This window comes from Cnephaeus nilssonii, assembly GCF_951640355.1.
Source record: "Cnephaeus nilssonii genome assembly, chromosome: 12".
Lineage (NCBI taxonomy): Eukaryota > Metazoa > Chordata > Mammalia > Chiroptera > Vespertilionidae > Cnephaeus > Cnephaeus nilssonii.
Window position 1 is genome coordinate 74,502,290 of NC_137083.1, and position 25,152 is coordinate 74,527,441.

The 25,152-nt window shown below is 36.4% G+C and overlaps 1 protein-coding gene and 1 pseudogene across 3 annotated transcripts in view; one reads left to right on the forward strand and one right to left on the reverse strand.

Annotated features, from left to right (window-relative positions):
- FOXP2 (forkhead box P2) overlaps positions 1-25,152 on the reverse strand; it is a 709,145-nt gene that overhangs the window by 236,207 nt on the left and 447,786 nt on the right. The window lies entirely within an intron of this gene.
- Positions 1,531-2,085, forward strand: LOC307108352 (large ribosomal subunit protein uL22-like; annotated as a pseudogene). The gene has a single exon. The product of its transcript is annotated as a large ribosomal subunit protein uL22-like (transcript).

The window sequence follows — 25,152 nt, forward strand, 5'->3', positions numbered from 1 at the left end:
TGGTTGCGGGCACATCCCTGGTGGGGGGTGTGCAGGAGGCAGCTAGTCGATGTTTCTAGCTCTCTATCCCTCTCCCTTTCTCTCTGTAAAAAACCAGTAAAATATATTTTAAAAATAAAAATAAAAAAAATAAAAAGGAAAACTTTATAAATCAAATGAATTAGCAAAATAAAATAATGAAGCCAAACCACAGGTCTCTATAAGCTTGGATACCTGTTAACCCTTTCAGCAACTTATATCCCAAATGCTAGGATAGTCACTGGGTAGTGCGTAAATAAGCAAACCTGTTCACCACTAGAGCAGCATATGGCTTTGGCATAAAATGAACTAGTCTACAAACTGGAATAAAATACATTTGAAGGAAAGGAACAAACACTTTTTGTAGGATTATAATAGAAGTTATAAATTCTAGTAAGGGATACAATGACAAGCATCTTAAAATATATATGAGTGATATTCTTTTATAAATAGGAAAGTACAAGAGTAAAGAAGTGTAATCAGGACTTAGAAGCAAAGTGACACAGAGATATGAAGGTATGTATTAGTTTGATTAGGTGATGCAGAGTGTAATGTTGTGGTGGGAAATGAGACCCAAGCACAGATCAGTTGTGGGGTGGGGGTTGATTGTGGACAGAAAAGAAGCACAAATTCACTATTCTCTAAATACAACACCTTTCATCACCCGAAGACAGGCAATGGCTAAGTCAGTCTTTTTCACGCTAAATGAGAAAATGATTTTAAAGGGTTTATATTAATTTGTATTGGCTAAAGTGCCATATTATATACTGTATTGGAAATTGTGGGAATATGTTGCTGAACATATCACAATATTTTATTGGAGTAGACAGACGAGGCAGAAGAGAATAAAATGCTATAACAAGTACAAACATTAAAATGCAGGAGAGTAAGTGGTTAATTTGAACAGGTTGGGTTATGCATCTATGTAATATTTTCAACAACAAAGATAAAATTTTTAAAAATTAAACAGGATGGGCAGGGGACAAGGGAAAGTTTCAAAGAATAAGTCATATCTAAGGTAAACCTTTAAAAAATTGGTTTTGATCATTTAAAAAAGGAAATAGAAGGACATTCCAGGATAACAGAAGAGCACAGGAAGAGTATCATTTGGTCTAGTTTAAGGAAAACAAGAATATAATGACTTCTCACCGCAAAGGAAGGACAAACATGGGGAGGGGAAAGACATATATAGAGTGGACTGGAAGTCTGAATGGATTTGTATGTTGGGGAAAGATAATAAAATGCCTTATATATTATGAAAAAATATCCTACAGCCTGTATAAACCATAAGAAGGCATGAGAGGAAAAGTTCATAATTGCACTAATAAAATAACAAGAAATCTCTGGTAGTGGTGTAAAGAACAAACAACAATTCATTCATTCATTCATTCATTCATTCATTCATCTAATCATCCAATAAGAAACCCACATCCACTATGTGCCAAGAACTGAGTCAGGTTGAAAGTACAATGGACAGCTCTTCCCCAAAGCGGCCAGAGGTGACCTATGAAAATGGTTCGCTATTCACTACACCCAGAAAACCCCACAAAATCATGCATATCCAGAGGCTCAAATCTTTGTGTTCACCTTAAGAACACCCATGAAACTGCCCGGGCCATCAAGGGTATGCATATTCGAAAAGCCAACAAGTATCTGAAGGATGTCACTTTACAGAAACAGTGTGTGCCACTCCGTCCTTAAAATGGTGGAGTTGGTAGGTGTGCCCAGGTGAAACAGTGGGGCTGGACACAGGGTCAGTGGCCCCAAAAGAGTGCTGAATTTTTGCTGCACAAGCTTAAAAATGCCGAGAGCAATGCTGAACTTTAGGGTTTAGATGTAGACTCTCTGGTCATTGAGTACATCCAGGTGAACAAAGCTCCAAAGATGCGGCGTAGAACATCCAGAGCTCATGGACGGATTAACCCATACATGAGCTCTTCCTGCCACAGTGAAATGATCCTTATTGAAAAAGAGCAGATTGTTCCTAAACCAGAAGAGAAGACTGCACAGGAGAAAAAGATACCCCAGACGAAACTGAGGAAACAAAAACTTATGGCCCAGGAGTAAACGTAACATAAAATAAATCTAATTTGAAAAAAAGAAAGAAAAGAAGAGAAAATGGGCAAACATAATAGTCTCTGACCTCAAAGACAGGCATTAATCAAACCACCCCATAAATAAGGTATAATCAGAAACAGTGATAAGTGCTATGAACGATCACTACACAGGACTTCATCTGTTTTAGAGTGTTAAGGAATGCTCCCCAAGGAAGGAATACATTAGTTAAAATTTGAAATATAGACAGGAATTATTGTAGTGTGTGCTTGTGTATATTTAGGGGAGTGTTTGTGGGGGACAGAAAGGAAGCATTCCAAGCAGAAAGAAGAGCTTATACCAGAAAGAATGACAAGAGATAAACTGGAAGGCCAGTTGGGGCTAAGAGAGCAGAGGGGAATGCAGTGTGAGATCAAAAGACAGAGGCCAAACATGGAGCAAGAGAGAATTTTGTGTTGCTTGTTTCTAACATTTAAAAAAAAGCTACTGGAAATGTATTTCATGTGCAAGGCAGTTCATAACATGGTCCCTATATTCAACATTGTGTAGAAATTCTTTGCATTTTAACGATAAACTCCTCAAAGCTAAGGGTTATCTATAGTAAATTCATACTCCCTAGTAGGAATAATGTGAACTGTTACATGATCAGAATAGCAAAACTTGAAATATTTCCTTTCCAAAGAGAAAAAGTTTGACTAGCTTCATGTTTTAGTAATCAAAGCACCAGGGATAACTAATGGCCATAATACCTATCACATCACAATTACTTCCATTTCATTATTTTAATACTCTTCATATTTCATAAAATTATTATAGATCTAAAATCTTTTCCTTTGACATATTACAGCATAAAAAAGGAAAGAAAGAGAAGCTATTCCAGGTACATGCTTTTGAAATCTTTATGCATCCTAATCAGCAAAACATGTTTCCTTTTTTATCATGATTTCAACAACATGCCAATTTGTAAAATTAAGTTGAGTTCAATATCCTATGATAAAAATAGAACTTAAGCATCCCAGTCATGCTGTTTCCTACTCCATGCATCTCAATTATATATAAAGTTTTAACTTTAGTTTTCATATATCTTTCTAAGTTTACCACTATGTGAAGGTCAACAGCAGTGAGCACTGAGGCGACCAGAGAGTCAAGAATAGGATGAGCTGCTCAGAAAGCGCACAACGCTCCGAAGCAATTTCTCCTTCCTTGTGTTTCAGATGACCAGCTTTACTCTTATTATCTAATGTATTCTGGTGGAATACTGCATATGGCATAGCATATCCTGTCAGAGTGACCTTTTTTTCCTTTTGAAAACTTGACTAATCGCTTCAAAATACACACACACACACACACACACACACACACACACGCACACACACACACAATATAGTTTCCATTTATAAAGGCAACATGAAGAAGGAAGATACAGGAGTATCTCTGATTTTCTAAGCCTCACATTCAGGACATTTGAGTCTGTGGTCAGGCGATGCAACAGGCAGAGTGCAGTCACAGGGAATTGCAGTGTCAAAGGGATGAGCTGCAAAGAAAAACAGCCCTTTTGTGTGCCTGACAGAGGCCGGCTGAACACTGGGGATGAATAACAGCTTTATTCAGAACTCTGATGTGTGAAATACTAAAGGAAAAAGGACCAACTTCAAATACTTAGTCTTCATTTACTACTTTATCTTATTAAGTAGGTGAAATGTGTGTTGAGCATTTATTCTATCTCAGATTCTATATTTACTGATGAGAACTGAAAGAGGAATAATCCCAGTTTTAAAAAGTTAACAGTAGTTTGAGGGTGACAGGTCTATAAAAGTTAATTTTAATATAGCATTAGATATATGGATAGCATTTTTGTGGGAGCAAACAGGAACAATACCTAAATTGGTTAGGTAGAATTGTTTGGAATTCTTTCTGAAAGAGAGAATATTTGAGATTTGAAAAGAATGAGGATTTATGGCAGGTAGGGGATGACATGATCAAAGATAAGAACTATATAGCAAAGAGCACTATGTAGTATGGGGAACTATAGACAGGATTGCTCAAGATTAAGCTATGCATCAGAGAGCTTGAAGTTTTGCATCAGGGAGCCTGGGTGAGTAACTTGGCATAAGAGCAATATAGGATGTCATGTCAATAGCTTGGATCTTATCCTGAAGGTAATAGTGAACAACTGAAGGTTTTCTTAAGCAAGGAAGTAAACTAACCATAACTTAATTTTATATATACACTAAAGGCCCGGTGCACAAAATTCATGCAAGGAGGGGGTGGGGGTGTCCCGCAGCCCGGCCTGCACCCTCTCTAATCTGGAACCCCTTGGGGGATGTCAGACTGCCAGTTTAGGCACGGTCCCACATGGGGCCTAAACTGGCAGTCGGACATCTCTCTCACAATCTGGGACTGCTGGCTCCTAACCGCTCACCTGCCTGCCAGCCTGATTGCCCCCTAACCGCTCCCCTGCCATCCTGATTGATGCCTAACTGCTTCCCTGCTGGCCTGATCGCCCCCAACTGCCCTCCCCTGCCATGACCTGCCTCCTCCACTGGGATCCAACTCTTCCGTGTGAGGCGGCAAAGACACTGGGACCAGCCTCCTCCATGCCACGGGGAGCCATGGGAAACCAGGCCTCACCATGTGGAGTGGCTGCCGGGCCCCGCCTCCGCTGTGCACATGGCCATCTTGTGGCAACCATCTTGTGGTGGCCATCTTTGTGGTGGCCATCTTGTGACAACATTACACACGAGGGCGCGAGGACCACCTAGGCTTCTATTTGTATAGATACATTTGAAAGGATCAATAATAGAAGCAGAGGGACCAGTTACAAAACTGCTATAATTGTCAAACAAGTGGAGTGGTGGCACCTATATACCAGAATTTGGTACTGTCCTGGATCAGTGTGGAAAATCATTGGAGTAACTGAGTAATCAAAGATGACTCCTAGGTTTTCTAGAACTCAGAGGATTTTAGAGAAAAAAACAACTCAGGGGAAGGATAAATGTTCAGTTTTGTAAGTGGTCCATGTAAATTGCCTACTACCACTAAGGGAAGATATCCCATAAACAGCTAGAATTAAATAAAAATGAAACTTTGGGGAGAGATCACAGCTTAGAAATAACGTTCAGGCCATTAACTGGTGTATACAAGGCAGCTGAAATGATGAGGGTAGATGAAGTCACCTGTGTATATGCCCTGCACTGCAGAAGAACAGTACACGAAGGCAGTGCCTGGGGAGAAGCAGTAGTTAGTAAATGGGCCTAAAAAGAGGAGCCATTTAAGGAGACAGAACACAAACAGCCAGAGGCAAATGAAGAGCACCTCTGGGAGATGAAAGTGTTCTGAAAGCCACGAGTGGAAAGATCCAAGCCAGGCCCTCCAAACAGACCACTCTGAATGTTAATGCTTTCTAATGCCTTATTGTGGATGTTTGCAATGGCAATGTTAATAATAAGCAAATATCTTTTGTTTACAAATTCCTTTTGTTTGTTGTACTTTTTCATTTCTTTATTTTCTTATTCCCATCCTCCTCACACCGGAGCATATGCTGTCAAGGGGCATGAAACACGATTACTGTTTGTAACAGCACAGCAAGTGAACAACAAGGAAGGTGGTGAGGAGGAGAAAGTTATAAATGAGAGCCTTAACCCTTTCAGTTGAGATACCTCCAAATTCTCTGTAAAAAAAATAACCATATTTTGACTTTGTTCCCCTTATTTCAGTTTGATTATTCCCTTTGTGGCTTATCCCCACTCTTCACATTACTTCTGATCCTTACTCGTAAGCAATTTTGGGATTTGTTGGTACTTCTTTAGCTACAACTGGAGAATCAAAAACAAACTCAATTCAAGCAACATACTTACATAAATGGCGCTTATAGTTTTATATGTAAACTCATAGCCAGATATTCAAAATGAGTATCACGTTTGTTTTGACTGCCGACCCAAAGCAGACCACCACCCCTACTCCTTCTAAGTAGTAGCCAAGCATAACAAGAAACATAAGAAACAAAAAAGCACACACACATAAAACAAATCCTGAGGAATGTATGCAGAAGCTAAATAAACAGCGAAGGTCACCAAACACATGCACTGTCAGGAAAAGGAGAATGAAATCTATGGAAAAGAGAAACCACCTGCCAGTTTCAAATAAGTCAACTCCATAAACTGACTGGTGAGCTTATTTGCTGATGCTAGACAGTCACCACTCAGACTTTGTGCTTTGAACATTAGCAATAACAATCTCAAATGTCTTGTAGTGCAGAGCTTAGCACACAGGTGTTAGAATCGCAATCTCAATTTTGAAAGTTTTCTTGCCTATTTGGAAAATAGTGAGCAGTTTGTGATGTTTTAAACTTGGAAAAAGCAAAAAGAAAATGTTAAACCTGTGTCTGAACGCGATTTGTGTCAAATATCTTTATCGCTTTTGTTGAATTACTTCTGAAACCTACAGTAACTCATTATCTGGCAACTATCCTTATACTATGGAAAGAAGTAAGAATCTCACTGGCATTTTAAAGAAGTTTCAACATATCTGTTCCATCTTAAGATTTTTCAGTGATACATTAAGTTTACAAACCCAAAGCAGGGCCCATCACTAAATCCATCTACTACATCAGGGCCAGAACCAGGGAAGATCTAGGGTGAAAATTTTAGCTAAGAAGGCAAAATATCGAAGTTTAAAGATTGCCAAGAATCAGCAATAATGGTTCAGGTGAGGTCTAAAGAACCAAGCTGAGGTGGCTTAAGGTCTTGATGAGTATGAAGGCATAGCTACAGAAAATCTGGGAAGTTATTGATACTTAGACTTCTGAGCAAAGAGAAATTTAGTGCTTAGAATACTGCTGGGCCACAGCTATCTTGAAGTTACTCACGTGACTGATTTCTGGTGACTGAATTCTCTGGGGTAGAGAGTCAGTCATGAAAATTAGAGGCCAGGGCAAGCAATGGCCCAAGAGTTTGCTGGGTGGACAAACATCAGGAATAATGAAGGAAATGGGTCTATAGTAGAATTCTAGTTACATAAATTGACCACATTTTAGGAATTTAGCTTTGCGAACCACTGAGGATCATGTTATCAAAGTAACATTTGAGAAGAAGTGAGCTGAGACCTAAGGATGAAGACCGGAGTCCCAGTGGTACACTAGCAATTAGGTCCTAAACCAGATGAGGGTTGCAATAAATATGATTTAGGTATGATTAGAGATTGTAAAGGTAATATTTCCTGGGTCAGTCTATCAGGAATGGTTCTTATTCAGGCTCAGCAGTAGGTCATAAAAGATGGGAGAGAAAATAGTGACTATGGAAAAGTCTAAGTACTTACTTCTTCCAATACTGTCATTACATCAGGTGTCATTACAGGACTCAGGCATGAAGAACAGGGAAGAATGGGTTGGCAATAAAGTGACAAAATCCTGCCTCTCCCTAAACACTAATCATTTTCAAGACTTCACTATGAAAATTTTAACCTAAGGTTGTAAAGATCTAACCATCATTGTGCCATTTGAATCTGCTCCACAAATCTCCATTAATTGGATATTCAAGGTGTGCAGGAACGCCAAAAGTGACAAAGAACTCACTCTTGGAAATGCTCTGTTAAAACATCTTCTATGAACTCAGCTCAAATCTATTTCTTTGAGGCTTAGACGTTATTAGTCTTCATGCTATTCCTAGAATAAAATAAAAAAAATAGGCTAACCAGTCTAACAGGTTATTTTCCATCCTGGTCACTATCACATAAATGTCTTCCAATTTGTCTAAATCCCTCTTAAAATGTGTTAATTAGGCATGAAACTCCAATGTAGTGAGAAGAGGTTAGAATGGAACTATCCTTGATATAATTATAAAAATAAAGTTCTTTTTTTTTAAAAAAGGAATTAATTGTCTTCTGGGCCATGTGATTTTGATAATTTAAATAAATCAACTAAAGAGAATATCCATATGTTGTGCAATAGGTTTATTTTAAATTTTAATATGTTAACTATTAAAATTTGAGGAGTATAGAAACTAATTAAGAAAATTTAAAAGCCCTAGCCGGTTTTGCTCAGTGGATAGAGCGTCAGCCTGTGGACTGAAGGGTCACAGGTTCAATTCTGGTCAAGGGCACATGCCCAGGTTGTGGGCTCGATACCCAGTGTGGGGAGTGCAGGAGGCAGTTGATCAATGATTCTCTCTCATCATTGATGTTTCTATATCTCTCTTCCTTCATCTCTGAAATCAATAAAAACATATATATTAAAAAAATAAAGAAAATTTAAGTAGTATATAATTCTAGCAGGGCCTGAACATAGAAAATGATTATTTAAAAAGCCATATAGGAGAGCTAACACTCATGACAAGGAGAATAGATAAAAACAAACAGGTTTTTAAACAATGCAGAACTGGGGGTAGATAAGGGGCTGGCTACAAAGGGAATAAGGAAATTTGGGGGACTGATAGAACTATTTGTGATTGTGGTAGTAGTTATAAGACTTTATGTGTTTATCAAAACTCATATACATGCACAGTAAAAAGGACAAATTTTACTGTAATAACATCTTGATTTTAAAAAATTAATCTGAAAGGAAATATATGCATTGTGGTCCCAATTTTGCAGAAAAAAAATTTATAGTAAAAAATGTTAATAGTAGTTATTTCCAGGAAGTCAGCTTATGGGTTTACTAAGACATTTCAGTAGAAGAAGGCACCTCAGCTGAAAGGTCATATATAGTCAAGACTGTGATGGCCATAATGAGATCATGTTAATGCAGAAATGAGCATAAACCACTAGAAATTAAAAGGAAATCAATTCAATTGACAGGTGATATCAAAATGGGGAAAAAGAGATGTATATGTGCCTTTTTGTTTGTGTGTAGAAAGGGAAAGGTTCCCATTCATATTGCAGCCTATGGTTATTTTTATTTTTCTTGAATTGGCTTTTAAGGAAAAGAGGTTGTTCATCACTAATCAAAGCCACTGATAAAAATAGGGAGAAGGAAAAAAACAAAAAACAAGGCTAATGACAGAGTTCTTCATCACACAAATGGAGCCCACCCTTCAGCTAATCAGTACTCTTTGGGACTGGTTGTTCAACTAATTATGATCTACCCAATTGCATTATCATCTACTCCCTATTTCTTTGTCTTATTTGGGCCATTATGGGATATCTTGTCAAATGCTTTAGATTTAAACCATCGACCACATTCTTCTTTTTCTCTTATCAAAAAAGACAATGCTATTAGTTGGACAAGTTTTTCTCTGTAAACTCCTGGTTCCTCTAGTGATGACTGCTCCCTTTTTTAGAACTCATAAACCATCTCTTCAGTAAGTTGTTCTAGTCACAATATTATAGCTTTGAGAACTCGCCTACCTTTTGCTGCCTCTTTTTCTCTTTCCTTCTCCTCCCCTCCCTCTTTAAATGAGGATCTATATATCCACCCTTTGCACTGTTCTTTGGGCAAAATTTCCACTTTCCATATTGACTAAGGTCTAGACAGCAGTTCAAAAACTGTTTCCAAACTTTGTCAACTAACAGAGAGGTAAAGTTTGTTCATGCTGGTTTGGGAGCAAGGCGCTGCTTTTTAACAATCCTTTCCTTAATGTGTATTCTAATTCCTTTATAATGATGCTTATTTAGTACTTTTCAATCCAAAAATCATTCTTCTTGATTAAAAAAAAAACAACAGTCACACAGTCAAAATAGAGGCGAGGTAAATTATTTGTCTTAGTAAATGCATAAGTCTCAAGCAGCATATTTATAATTTCCTGTTCTTGCTTCTTATTCTGAACACTAGAGGCCCGGTGCATGAAAATTCATGCACTGGAGGGGAGGGTTCCTCAGCCCGGCCTGCCCCCTCTCACAGTCCGGGAGCCCTCAGGGGTGGGAGGTGACCTAGCAATCAGGTGAAGGCGACGCCCGATCACACCTCTGCTGCTGCCACTGCCGGCAGTGAAAGCCTCGGCCGGCCCTAGTATCTTAGCCACGGGCAGCCCTAGGTGGCAGGCAGCCTCCATCTGAGGCTTGCCTGTGCTTTGGGCCGGCCCTGGGCGGCTGGGGGGCTGAGGGTGCTGGGGGACTCGGAGGCAGGCGAGTAGAGCCTTGCCGCACACCTGCCACCCCGGCGGGGCTGAGGGAACTGGGCACCGCAATATTGTCGCTGTGAGCTCCGCCATCTTTGAGGGCATGGCAGTCAATTAGCATATTCCCTCCTTATTGGCTGTGGGCACCACCATCTTGCGATGGTGTGAGGGTCAATGAGCATATCCCCTCTTTATTAGATAGGATAAGAACATTTGTATTGAAACTACACTTGCAGCATGAATACTGCACTTTTACTTAGACTTCATGTTCACAGAAGTATGGTGGCCTGTAGGAGAGCCATAAACTTCTTGATGAGCTGCCTGAGTCCCCAGCACTGATTGCATTAAATGTTCTGATTTATATTTTCACTTCATGTTCACTTAAAAATATAAAGTAAAATTTTCAAAAAAATGAGTACAAATAAAATGAGCATAATAAGTAGATCATACATTTCTATTTAAATGTTGCATCACTTATAGTGAGATAAATTTTTAAAAGGTTCTAGATCTGTACTTTCCAATATGGTAGCTACTTGCCACATGTGGCTACTTAAATGCAAGTTCCTGAATATTAAACATATTAAAAAATTCAGTTTCTCAGTGGCACTGGCCACATGGGGCAACTGTGCTGGGCAGCATGGTATAGACCATTTCATCATCACAGAAAGACTTAGTTGAAAACACTGATCTAGATATTCAAAATGTGATATCTAATTGCTTTATTCAAATACAGTTTTCACTTATGAAATTTTTATATATGATAGCCACTGAAATTAAGAGGTAATTATATTAACATTAATGCATATACATTACATCTTGAATGAACTATTAGCAAGTTATAATTGAATGTATTGATTTATTCTCATATCAGTTGATTTTAAAAAGACAACTAATAAATGTAAACTGATTACAATGCTTCACATCATCATATCCAGTGATAATGATTAATCTAAATTTCCAAGATATTTACTGCAAAGCCTACTGAAGTAATACGTTTTAGCAGTGTTTGAGAATCAGTTACTATTACTGAGAAAGCAATGATAATGAACTTGGAATGTGTATGTATGATTTCAACTCAAAAGGAAGATATCAGCTTAAGAACTAGAATGTAAAAAAGATATTGTGCTGAAAATAGGTGTCCCAGCATTAATTCTTTTTCTGTCTTCTAAGATTTGTCTCTTAGATGATCCTGACATGCACAAACAGAAACCACAGCCAACCTCTGAGTAGCTGGTGACTTTTTCTGAGCTGGAAACTGTTTTTAATAGATCTGGGAGGAATGTTAGGAAACTGGCTAAAATAATATTAATAAAATGGAGGGAGAAAGTTAAGACTTTATAAAATAGATTGAGGAAAAAACATGTAACATAGAGACTTGCAATAGTTCTGAATAATTTAAAGGGAAGGGAAAGGGAAAGGAAGAAGGGAAGAAGGAATGAGGAAAGAAAAGAAGGAAGGAAGGGAGAGAGACAGAGAATGGAAAATGGCAAAGTCACAGGATAATGCTTTGGAGTTCAGAAATTAACCTAGTTAGATATAAAACAAAAGCAACACATAAGATATAATACAAACTATAGTAAAGCAAATAGCTTAAAGTTTGAATTTTATTCATGGTATAAGCACATATAGACAAATAGTAATCTTGATTCTCAGCCAAAGAAATAAAAATACAGAAATGAAGCTAAGATTCCACCTCAGAAAGGTAACACAAATAAGTAGGACACAAGCATGGCCAAATATAATAATAAATATGTCAGAAATAAGGGTTAGCAATAAAGTTTAATAATAAATATGTCAGAAATAAAGGGTGCTTAATGATTCAGACATTAAAAGAAAAATTATAATTTTTCAAAAATATGACAAAGCAAACTCTCATTGTGATCAGACCACCAAAAAGCCATTGTTCTCAGAGGCCAAATATAAATATGCAATGAAAATAGATAAATCTAGTTTAAAACATTCAAAGTAAATACAAGAAAAAATCTACTTTTTTTTTTGGGTGTTTTATGGCAAATCCAGGCTGGTAAAATTATCAAGTAGCATCATTTCCTTGATTATACTTGAGCATTTGTAGGGCACCTATGTAATAGAAGAAAGGTATATGAGACCTTTAATAAAATAAAGTGTCAGGGAAAAAATTTTTTTTCTATCCCCTTTTTTCTCTTCCCACTTCTGACACAAGTTAAATCAGACAACACATTCTCATAAGTAACTGCAGCTTATTTAGACAGACTCAAGGAAGAAGGGGTGGTGAGGGTTGGGGTAATGGAATACAAATCAAAACCCCAGGGTAAAAAGTAATCCCCAAGGACTACTTTCACCCTCCCGCACTCTTTCCTCTCATCAAGATTCTAGAGCTACAATAAAGCCATTTTCTTATCTCTCTGATTCCGTATTTTTTATGCTACTAAAGCTATTTTATATGTACAAATCATTTGCTTTCTTTTCATTTATGAGAGAACTAAGAAAAAAAGAAGGAAGTAGTGCTTAACTGGTGTTTTTCATAGCATATAAAAATCACCTAGTCCATGGGTCAATAGGAGAAAAAAGGGAACATATGTAACACTGTCAACAATAAAGATTTTTTAAAAAGAGAGGGAAAAAGAAAATCATCTAGTCCAAAATTCTCAAAAAATTTTGAAGACATTGGGGCCAAGAAGGATTATATGATTTTCCCCAGATTACATAATTAGTATATGAAAGTTAAAACCCAGTGACATATATCCCTGTCAACATTTACCTCTTCACAATATCCTGGGTACCCCAGTTTTTCTAGTGTCAGATAACACATTTTCACTGATAACTGAAACAAGGCAAATGTGTATCTGCTTTAACACACAGAAGCTTGAAAATTACTAGTATAGCCCAGTTAGGCTAACTACTGGATTATTCATACTTTAAACTATTCCATAAGCTCCAGAAAACATCAAGTTTGTAAGTAGTTGCTTATGGAGGTTAATTTGACAGATAAATTTAACCAAAAGAATCTAACTCACTTAAGATAAGCTTTTTAAATAACCTTGTAAGTTCCTTGAGTGCTATGACTCTTCCTTATTCATAGCAGATGCCCAAGGCCTGACACGATGCATGGCACAATGCAGAAGCTCAATCAACACTTAATGAATAAACAAATGTGATCCTCATTGCTAAACGATAAAAATGAGGCAAATAAGAACAACAACCACACCCATACTTTGAAATTATCTGCAAAATTATCCTAAAGACATGAATGGCTGTTTACAATATAGAAATGAAGTCTCCTAGCCAGTTATTTTTTCTTTCATTTTTTAGTAACTATAATTTGAACAACTGAGTGAAAATTTGAAAACAGCTTACTTAGAAATCCAAAATAATATTAAGATATTGGGAATAATGTGAGTTCAGTAAGACTCACAGGAATAATTTCCAGAAAAAATGTAAAAAAAAATATGACTTCTCGCCTGGCCGGTGTGGCTCAGTGGTTGAGCATTGACCTATGAACCAGGAGGTCAGGGTTCAATTCTAGGTCAGAGCACACACCTGGCTTGCAGGATCTATCTCCAGTGTGGGGCATGAAGGAGGCAGCTGACTGGTGATTCTCTGTCATCATTGATGTTTCTGACTCTCTCTCCCTCTCCCTTCCTTTCTCTGAAATCAATAAAAACACTTTTTTTAAAGAAATATGACTTCTGCTTTTGACTGATTTGTTGATTTAACTTATTTGTAATATGAGAATAGGAGGAACTGGCAGACTGTACGCAGTTTTTTTATTTGATTTTAATTCACATGGATATGAAGGCAGCTAGCTGCCAAAGTTGGCTCCCGGTGGTGTCTCCTCCCCCTGCATGTGCAGGCTGCTCCTCCTGAACCTAGGAGATGGAGTCTATTCTCTCTCCTTTCAATGACTTCTCTTGACCAATAGAAAGTGCTGGAATTGCTGCTCAGCCAGTTTCCAGGTAGCCTTAAGAGGACTGGCTTTTTTTTTTTTTTTTTTTTGCCTTTTCTGTGGTTAACCAGCCACAGTGTTGAGTGCAAGTTCTGGCTAGGTGGGGAAGAGTGAGAGAGATAAGCCGGGGGGGGGGGGGGGGGGGATAAAAGGCCTCAGAGGAGGCCTGAGAAGTTGGGTAAGTGGTTGAAGCTTTCTTGGAAATTCAAGCCCAGCCCCATCTCCAGATGAAGCCAACCAGCTCCATGAGTGATCCCAGCCATTGCCAGGTGGAGGAGAGGAGACATTTGGCCAACAGCTCCCCTGCCCCTTTCCTAACCCACAGAATGAGAAATAACTCATTGTTGCTTCCCGTGGTCAACAAACTGCGGCTCGCGAGCCACACGCGGCTCTTTGGCCCCTTGAGTGTGGCTCTTCCACAAAATACCACGGCCTGGGCGAGTCTATTTTGAAGAAGTGGCGTTAGAAGAAGTTTAAGTTTAAAAAATTTGGCTCTCAAAAGAAATTTCAATCGTTGTACTGTTGATATTTGGCTCTGTTGACTAATGAGTTTGCCGACCACTGCTTTAAATCATTAACTTTGGCGTAGTTACTTACAAAACAATAGCTATAACTCAAGTCGTGTGTTTGAACCTTTGGAAGAGTCAAACAATTTAGGAAAATACCAGAAGTTTTCTGAAAATGCAAATAAATACAATACTTAAAAGTTCACAGTTAATTGTAACTAATTGGAAACGCTTTGTAATATGATTTAAAATACTACTATAATAATTGGCTTTTAAATAATTCAACTTGAGTTGAAAATTAGACAAGGGGTGGTTCTCAGACTCCCTCCCACCCCTGTCTGGCAATTCATGCCAGATGATATTTGCATGAGTAACATACTCCCAAGGGCATACTTATGATTATGCAAATTCTTATAACGGCAGTTAAAGAAAGTGTATTGAAATACAAGTAACAAGGTTGTCTGTATTGATTTCAGAGAGGAAGAGAGAGGGAGAGAGAGAGACAGAGAAATCAGTGATGATAGAGAATCATTGATCAGCTGCCTTCTGCACGCCCCCTACTGGAGGTAGAGCTCAAACCCCAGCTTATTCCCTGACGCCAGAATTAAAACCCTGACCTCCTAGTTCATAGGTCAATGCTCACCACTGAGCAATTCCAGGCAGGCTCAATTCTAATTTTTATATATAAAACCATACCTATATTACTATATTAACAACACATTCCCTTTCTCAGTATCAAGTTACTTAAGCCATATGTCACAGATAAGCAAGTCTGACTATGTGTTTCAGATATTTTAGACTGTTTTGCCACTCAGCTGAATTTGGAAAGATGACCTTGAATTTTGTTTTGGACTTATTTTCCTCTGATTTGAGTGCTTTTTAGTATTGTCATTACTTTCTCTACTTTTGGGAGCTTCTTGACTTACGTTCCTCATTCTATTTGGAAATGGAGAACAAAATTTTCTTGCCTTGTAAAATTGTCATCTTTCCAATAATAAGAAATGAGAAGATATTTTTAATATAATTTGATTTAATGCTTTATAAAAAAGGCTAAGAGTAAGATTTTTAAGTATATACATTATTTAGGAATGTTATAGAAGATTTTTAAAGAGTAAGTCTTTTCTATATAAGTGAAGCTTCCTTTTATAAAAAAGACCCATTGAGAGGAAATTGAGAAGAAGCATACTATTCATAATAAAAGCTTTGTTTTTGTTTTATTCGGGAGGATAAATTGTTTATATTTTTGGAAATATAAACTCATTAAGCCCTTTTCATATAATATAGAATATGAAGATTTTGTGGGGTTTTAACCCAGATATTTAAATTTAAAAGTTATGAATTCATATAATTTCATGAAAATACTTTATGTAAATATTTTATATAAAAGTTTCTATAAATCAATTTGTCAATATTAAAAAGTAGAGAAGAATTTCAAAAGAATGTTATGGTTAGAGAAATAAATACTCCTTTATTAAAATGGTGTTAGTCCATATCTAATTTATGCTTTTTTAATATTTAATGCCACATGTTAATTTCCTTAAAATCAATTATAATTATATGAATGATCATACTTTATCAAAATTACTAGAGTTAGACTATTTAAATAGAAAAGTTTTAAAATGTGCATTGAAAATCTGCAATGTGTTAGGCTCAAGGCACCCACCTTTTACACTTTCTTTTTTAACCTCACAACAATTCTTGAAAATAAAAATTATTATCAGTAAAAATATTATCAGTAAAATAAGAGTTATAATGATGAGATTACTAAGATACCATAAAATGAGAAGAACAGCAAGAGGATGAAGCAGCATTAGGGAAACATCAACATTAAAGGTGGATCAGGGAAGAGATTCCCACAGAGATAAAGAAGAGTCAAAAGCAGAATGAGAATCAGGGACAAAAACCACCAAGGAAAGTAAGGGACAAGAGACTCACCAAGTGTCAATGCTGCAGGAACAGCCCATAATAAGAGAACATGGAGCCCTAACCGGTTTGGCTCAGTGGATAGAGCATTGGGCTGTGGACTCAAGGGTCCAGGTTCGATTCTGGTCCAGAGCATGTACCTTGGTTGTGGGCACATACCCATTAGGGAGTGTGCAGGAGGCAGCTGATCGATGGTTCTCTCTCATCGATGTTTCTAACCCTCTATTCCTCTCCCTTTCTCTCTGTAAAAAAATTAATTAAAAATAAAAGAACATGGAAAAGAACTTTTTTACTCAAATTTAACTCCCTGCCATCTGACACACCTTCTCAATGTTTGCTGAAGGAATGTATGAATAAATTTTGTCTATTTCTATTTGTCTTTGAAGAGAGGGTAGCAAAGTGATGGAGAAGAAAGGAATTGGGGAGGAAAAACATGTTTTTTAAACTCCAATAAAGTTCCAGACTCTATGCCAGGAGCCTTCATATGCTGTTTCAGCAAAGAAGAGATAAGATCCATATTGTACTGAGAGCAAACAAAAAAAAACAAAAAAAATCAGAGGACTTAAATGCAGCTTAACCACTTAGTCAATGACTGAGCACTATTTAACCCCAATGCATATTTCTAAAGCAAACATCCCAAGTTTTCTCGCAACTCTGTCGATTACTACTTTGAACAAAATGGAAATTTCCTAATTTATATGAAATTTACAAGGACTTGGAACAGATGATCTCCAGCATCATTTCATAATCAAAGCTGCAGTTTCCTTTGTATTGATCATAGATAACATTTCTGATGTGTATTGGGCAGACTTCAAATTCCTCAAGTGAATCTGAACTCAGTTTTCTTCTGGAACTATTACAGAGTTCTGAAGACAAGAGAAGCTCAATATTTATTTTAAACTAGAGGCCCTGTGCATGAAATTCATGCATGGGGGGCGGGTGGGAGGTGTCCCTCAGCCCAGCCTGAACCCTCTCCAATCTGGGACACCTCAAGGGATGTCTGACTGCCCTCTCACTATCCAGGACTGCTGGCTCCCAACTGCTCGCCTGCCTGCCTTCTTGATTGCCCCTAACCGCTTCTGCCTGCCAGCCTGATCACCCCCTAACCACTCCCCTGCCAGCCTATTTGCCCTTAACTGCCTCCCCTGTAGGCCTGGTCACCCCTAACTGCCCTCCCCTGCAGGACTGGTCCCCCTAACTGCCCTTCCCTGCAGACCTGGTCCCCCCCAACTGCTCTGCCCTGCAAGCCTGGGTCCCCCCACAACTTCCCTTCCCTGCAGGCCCAGTCGCCCCCAACTTCCCTCCTCTGCCAGCCTGGTCACCCCTAACTGCCCTCCCCTGCAGGCTTGATTGCCCCCAACTGCCCTCCCTTGCAGGCCTGGTCCTTCCCAACTGCCCTCCCCTGCTGGCCTGATCGCCCACAACTGCCCTCCTTTGCAGACCTGATCCCTCCCAGGTGCCCTACCCTGCTGGCCATCTTGTGGCAGCCATCTTGTGTCCACATGGAGGCAGCCATCTTGTGTGTTGGAGTGATGGTCAATTTGCATATTACTCTTTTATTAGATAGGATAAATAAATAAGTGGTTTTAAAGGCAATTTTAAACATTTATTAAACAGTTTAATTTGCTCAAGATTTATTGAAAGAGGCAGTTAACAAAAGTCGCTTAGACTTGCAAAGAAGGCAAAGGCTTTAACACATTACAAGGAGTTATCAGACATCTCACATGCCTACTATGTGTGATGAAGAAGTAGAAAACCAAGCCAAAAAGTCAAAGGAATATATTAAGGATTACTTTTAAACAATCTTCATATTCAGGTCAGCAAGATGACACCCATTGTAGAATACTTAAATAATATCTTAATATATACATTTGCCTTCAACTACACTTTTCAAAAATTTAAGAGAGGTAAAATGTCTTCACTGTGCTGATTAGAAAGCAGGCTTTATCTAAGATGTAACTGATCATCTTAAAAATATATTACTACAAATTTGCAAGCAAACTTAACTTTCATATAAAAGTCATTAGAAAATATCATGCTAATCAATCAATATTAAAATCTCTAGTGAAGTAATACATATACTTTTTTTTTTTTAATCCTCCCTTGTGGATATGTTTATTGATTTTAGAGATAGGGGAAGAGAGACAGAGAAACATCAATTGGTTGTCTCCTGTATGTGCCCAACCGGATTGAACCAAAAACTAAACTAGGAATGTGCCCTGACGGGAATCCATCCCTCCATCCTTTGGCGTATGGGACAATGCTCCAACCAACAGAACCACACCAGTCAAGACACAAGATATACTGTTGAATATTTCATGAAGCATTCCAATATAACTTTCTTTTATGACAGAGAAATGGCACTTAGAAATGCCTTGGAGTAGGTTAACAAAATATACCCAGATATACTTTTAAGTCCTCTTATTCAACTTTATCTGACTATCTTGCCAACATATACTTTTTAAATAGCACAGGACTAATATAGTGTGCCACGGGTTTATCAGTGACTTGAAGTCAATCTGAAGAAAGTTATAGGCTGGTGTCTGCTGAAAAAAGTTCAATTGAGATACTGTCATTGTTAATTTTAGGAAAAAATAGAAAAAATAAATATACCACAAAGGCTAACTGCCAGAAACAAATAAAAATGATCAGACCTGTATGTCAATATGACAATATAGTATTAGAAATTTACCTATGATTATTGTACAGGGTGAGACAGAGTAGGTTTACAGTTGTTTATATGGAAAATAATACAATAATTAATAAAAATACAAGAATAAACTTTGTTTCATGTACTCACAACCGCAAACCACCTACTTTTGCCCCAGCCTGTATATAATAAGAGAATACCAAGTATCAACACCAAGAAATATCCTATCAACTATGATTTATAATAATTAAACTCTTAGAAGACACAATATTTGCTTGAGAACATTATTTGCATAAAGGATCACAGAAAAAAATTCATTTATGTTATCAAGAAGAACCAAAAATGAAAGAAGTTATGGGGTTAGAGAATAACATAAAATAAATAAAGTAAAGTAAAATAAAAAAACATATTTTTAAAAGTTTTAAAGATTTCAGATATTAGTTATAGGAAGAAAACATTGAGAGCAGAATGTTAACAATTATACTTAAAAGTATTATTCTGCTTTAAAAAAACTCAGGTGTAAAGTAGCTATAACAAACACTACAAATCCATGGCAAATATAAAGCCAAAACTAAGATTCAGAATTGTAACATTTATCACAGAAATGTACACTTGAAATCTACATGCTCTTATTAACCAATTTCACCCCAATATATTTAATTAAAAAAAATAAACAAAGCAGGTGTAAAACTGTTCCTAGAAAAAAGATTTAGGATAAGTACAATAATGACTGTCTTCTAATCATTAGACATATAATAAGCAGCTTATTTAATGTTGCTATTTTAGATTTTCTACGGATATTTGATGTCTGATCTGAACTCTTGATTGCCCCCAAACACACTTCTCACCCTACCATTTTGCTCCTGACAGGTTCCCAATCATCCATCCTTCAGTTTTAGTTTAAATGTCATTTTCTCAATCTAATATAGATGCCCTCTGCATTCATTTTTCATATCACCTTATTATTTTTCTCTAGAGTACTTATTGAAACTAATAATTATGTACTGATGCTACTTATGTATTTAGTAGATACCTACGCCACATATCATACTAGATATAAGATGTACCTCTCTCCTTCACTGAATTATAAATTCAAAAAGTGCCAGCACATATATATTTTGTTAAGTATTATATATTAAAGCTGAATAAAATGAATGAATGAATAAGTAAAGAAAAGATGTCCTTAAATAATAATTTAAAGATAAGAGAGGTTCAGTCACTAGCCCATGGTCAATAACTGATAAATAGTGAAGGTAAAATTCAAACCCAATTCTGTCCATTTTAAGGCCAATATATTTGTATTCTACCTCACCAGTTTTCTAGGATTAGAGTTTCATAAATTACCACGTGTTAAGAGGTCATTCCAAACCTCTTATTTCCGTAATCTGCTTCCAAAATCCTGACAGAAAAATAGGTAATTTGTGGTTAGCAAAATTTTTCATTTTTATTTAATCCCAAATTCTAGTTACATGTAGAAAATAAATACATTAGTTGATGGTTATAAAACAAACCTTGAGACTTTAAATCAGATAGCATTTTAAAACATTTTTAAAATGTACATTGTGTTTCAAGAGGAAATTCTGCTCATTTAAAAATGACTTTTTTATATTAAAATGATACCTACATATTTAAAAATTGATTAAGTTGAATTTTAAATGAAACAAGACATTAATGACAAAAGTTCAAAAAGGCAAAAATATACTATTTAATTACTTACTATGACTCCTGAATACATGTTCTCTATTAAACTATGCATCTCTCTTCTACTATAAGGGATTTCATTGAGTTCAATAGAAAAAATAGTTGTTTGTTCTTTAATCATAAAGAATTCTCTCAGCATTTTATTCCACATAAAGCTGTTCCCAAACACATTAGTTAACTGATGTGCATTACAGAATATTCCCTGCTTTGGAAACATTCAAATAAGGCTAATTCCACAGGAGATAGGGCTACTGACTAACACATTGTAACTACATGACCTCTTGACCAAAACTTTTCTGAATGTGCATCACAAAGATCCCTGACACTTGTCATTTTCAGAGATTAATGAAACATTTCTAAAGAATTACACAGTGCTGCCTGAGCAGACATAGGAGAAATTGTATGCTCACATTTAAACAAATTTTATCCCTCAAACTATGTAGTTTAATTTTGACCTATCCTTACTTGTTTTGAAATCCAGAAAACTCTTTATTTGGCAGACATGCTTAAGTTCATCACTTTCATATCCTATCTCCCACTATAATTTTTCATGTGCCTGAAGAACAAATCCTCCACATCAGGTATCTCATAGTTTCCCTGAGTAAGGCAAGTCTACTTTCATGTTTTAAAGATAGCTGTACACTCAGAGAAGACATATATTATTGGTGAGATTATAAAAAAACACACACACAGTAGTCATACAACCTAATGGAATTGAGTTTCAAAGCTAATGTTTGCTTACAAAGCTTATTGATATTTGCAAATGAATAATTTAATGCAAATGTGAACATTTGCAATTACCTAAAAATCTAACATTTTTGGAATGAGTCAGACTAGTCTCATATTTAATTTCATGTTAATTTGTAATTCAATACATAAACATATACCTGGGTGTTTGGTATATTTGTGCTTGTAAAATGAATTATATTTTTAATGAATGGAGAGCTCCCTTAATAAAATAATAATGACATTAATGTGAATTTATTTGTAAGGTCAAGATTTTTTCTAACATGAAAAATTAAAGAAATTGGCTCACCTAGATTTACTTATATCAGACAATGTAATATATGTAGATGTAAAAAGCAATTTGAAAGATATGTAACAATATTGAAGGTAGATAGAGGCATGTGGTTGAGATTATAACCAATTAAACTTGGGGAGTTGAAGTGAATTACTTATATCATTGGCTGGGCAGGAACTTTTTAAAGCTCTCTATTGTAAGCCAGAGGACTGGTGACTACTCAAGATTCTATTTCTAAAAAAAAAAAAAAGATGTTTTTAGACTCCACAGATAAGTGCAACCATATGGTATTTGTCTTCATCTGTCTGATTTTTTAGCATAACCCCCTCTAGACCCATCCAGGTGTCACAAATGACAAGATTTCATTCTTTCTTTGTTATTGTTGTATAATATTCCATTGTCTATATATACCACAACTTCTTTATCCATTCATCTAGGCTGCTTCCATATCTTGGCTATTGTTAATAATGCTGCAATGAACATTAGGGTTCATCTATCTTTTCAAATTGTGTTATTTTCTATGGATCAATACCCAGAGGTGGAATCTAAAAATAAAACAAAGCAAACAAGCAAAAGAAAAATGGACTTATAGAAACATAGATCAAAGGGATCATTACCAGAAGGGAAGGGTTAGGGGAACAGATGAAAAAGGGAAGAAGAATCCAGTCAATGATAATGTGATTAGTTAACAGGGTGATAGATGATTACTAGAACTAGTGGGGTGATCAAACTTTAAGATAAAAAATGTTTAATAGCTCTCACCAGGTTTGCTCAGTGGATAGAGCATCTGCCTGCTGACTGAAGGGTCCCAGGTTCCATTCTGGTAAAGGTTGCAGGCTCTACCCCCAGTAGGGGGCATCCAGGAGGCAGCTGAAAGATGTTTCTCTCTCATCAATGTTTCTATGTCTCTACCCTCTCCCTTCCTCTCTCTAAATATATCAATAAAAATATATGTTTAAAAATGTTTAATCACTATTGTGTACACCTACCTGAAATTATATAACCGACATAAGATTGTATACCAACTATATTGAAATAAATGTTTTAAAGGTGAGAGGTAGTGATAAATGGAGGCTGTAAGGAAATCTGTTTTCACAGCCCGGAGCGCTCATTCACAGAAACACCCGCCCGTGCAGCTTCTAGCAATGGCACTAAAATCCATCTATTTTGCAGGGGGAAAAAGTTCTTATTAGGAACTATGTTTTAGGAGAGAAAGACAGAAATAGGTTGAAGTGTGCTTTACACTGCTTCTTAGTTACATTTAAATATAATGATGAAGTAAAAGTTTATATTTATAGGAATAAAGCATTATTTGGATTTTTGATATTTAAAATAAATCAAGGTAATGTTTTACACATTTTAGTTTATTATAAAGCAGTACTTAGGCAAGTATAAGCCATACTTATCCTTGATATTTGTAAATCCTTTATCTACTTAAGGAAACTTACATATGTATAAATTCTCTGAATAAATGTTAAAATCATGTGATTATGATGATAGCTAACACAAATATAGAGTTTAAAGAGGTGTCAGACACTTCTACACTCTTTATGTACAATAACTTACTTGGTTCCCACACCAATTCTCCGAGGATGATACTATTATTATTTTCATTTTAAAGATAAGGAAAGCAGGTCTGAAATCAAAATACTTTTATTAAAATACTTGCTAAGAATGCTAAACTTGTAATTTGTATATTAAAACATTTTACTGTAGTTTTCTAATTTTAAAATATCTATCAAAAATGTTCCATTCCAGTTATTTCTCCTCTACTTACAAAAATTTATCCCATTCTGTTTTTTAAATAAGTTAAACAGTCCAGTTGGTGTGCTATAAAATATAACTGACCTCAAAAACTAAAATTGCAACTAAAAAGGCAGGAATTTACAGGTTGGTGGTTATCAAATGCCAAGTTTATCCTCACAAATGAGGTTGTCACCTTGTTTGAAGCTGCTTGTTAGATAACCATTTGTTATCCAGGGAGGAGAGTGACTAAATTAATTTCTCTGTAGCTGCATTGTACGACCAAATATTAACGTTAAAAGGCTATCAGCACCAGAATGGGTCCAACAAAGCAAAAAAAGGCATTCACTCCAACTTTAAATTTCATTTCCCCTGTTTAAATTAGATTTTAATGTTATTTGAAAGTAATTTTATTACATGTGGCATATTATAATGACTTGAAATGTACAAGTCTGCCTGCATGTTAGGTACAATATAAACTAAAGCTTATCACTCAGCTTTGAGCATTAGCTCATGAATCAAAGGAGATATAAAGTCTAAGCTTCAAAACCCATCTTTATTTACCAGGTTTGCAAGAAATCCATTTGGCTTTTTATTTATATCAGTAGTTATTTTTAAAAATCAGATTTTGATTTTCTTTACACTCTTAACAACTCCATTTACCAGAGACTGCTTTTCTCAGCTCCTTATTTATATGATGCCACAACATTTACAACTGAAATACAAATCATAAAATTATCAATAATGCGTTTTGAAGGAATTCCTCTCCCCAAGTTACAACATACATATGTAAACATTGCAATGAGTTTGCCTATTTAAAAATCATTGAATACTCAATCTATAAGTAATAGTGAACAAATTAAATACATCCATATGGAACACGTAATGAAGATTAACCCACCTTAAACAATTTTTTTATTCAACTGCTGGAAATCACTGAAAAAGTTTCATTCTAGCTTTCAGAAGCATTCAATCACATGCATTTAACAAAATTTACTGTGCATCTACCAGGTTGGACAAACCCTGTAATAGGATTTGGAGAAATGGTCCTCACCAGAATAAACAGATGTGGAATAAATAATCACCTGTTCTGAATGTTATAAAAGGGAAAATCTACTCAAGTTGAATGTGCATTTCTATGTGGGTGGGGAACAGGTGGATAGAGCCTCTCTGATATGGCTTTAAATCTCAGATTCGAAAGATGAGCATAAATTCTACTGGCCAAGGGTGAAGGGTTAGGGGGCTGGAATTTGTGCTTGTGATCCAGTCATAAAACGGCTTGTTAGAGGATCTGAGGCAGGCAACAGAGAACTTGATTAACTGCAATTGCAGAAAGAGGTCCATTGTGGCTAGAACAGTGAGAGGCAGAGCAAGATAAAGGATAAATGAGGCTGCAGAGACAGGTAGGTCCTGAGGGGCCCAGTCATGGGGCGCTTAATAGGCTTTGTCATGCACGATGGACTTTATTCCAAGAATCAAAGGGAAGCACTCAGGAGAAAAGGAAAATGACATGGTCAAATCTGGATTTCAAAATATCATCTAGTTATACAGGGAAAAGC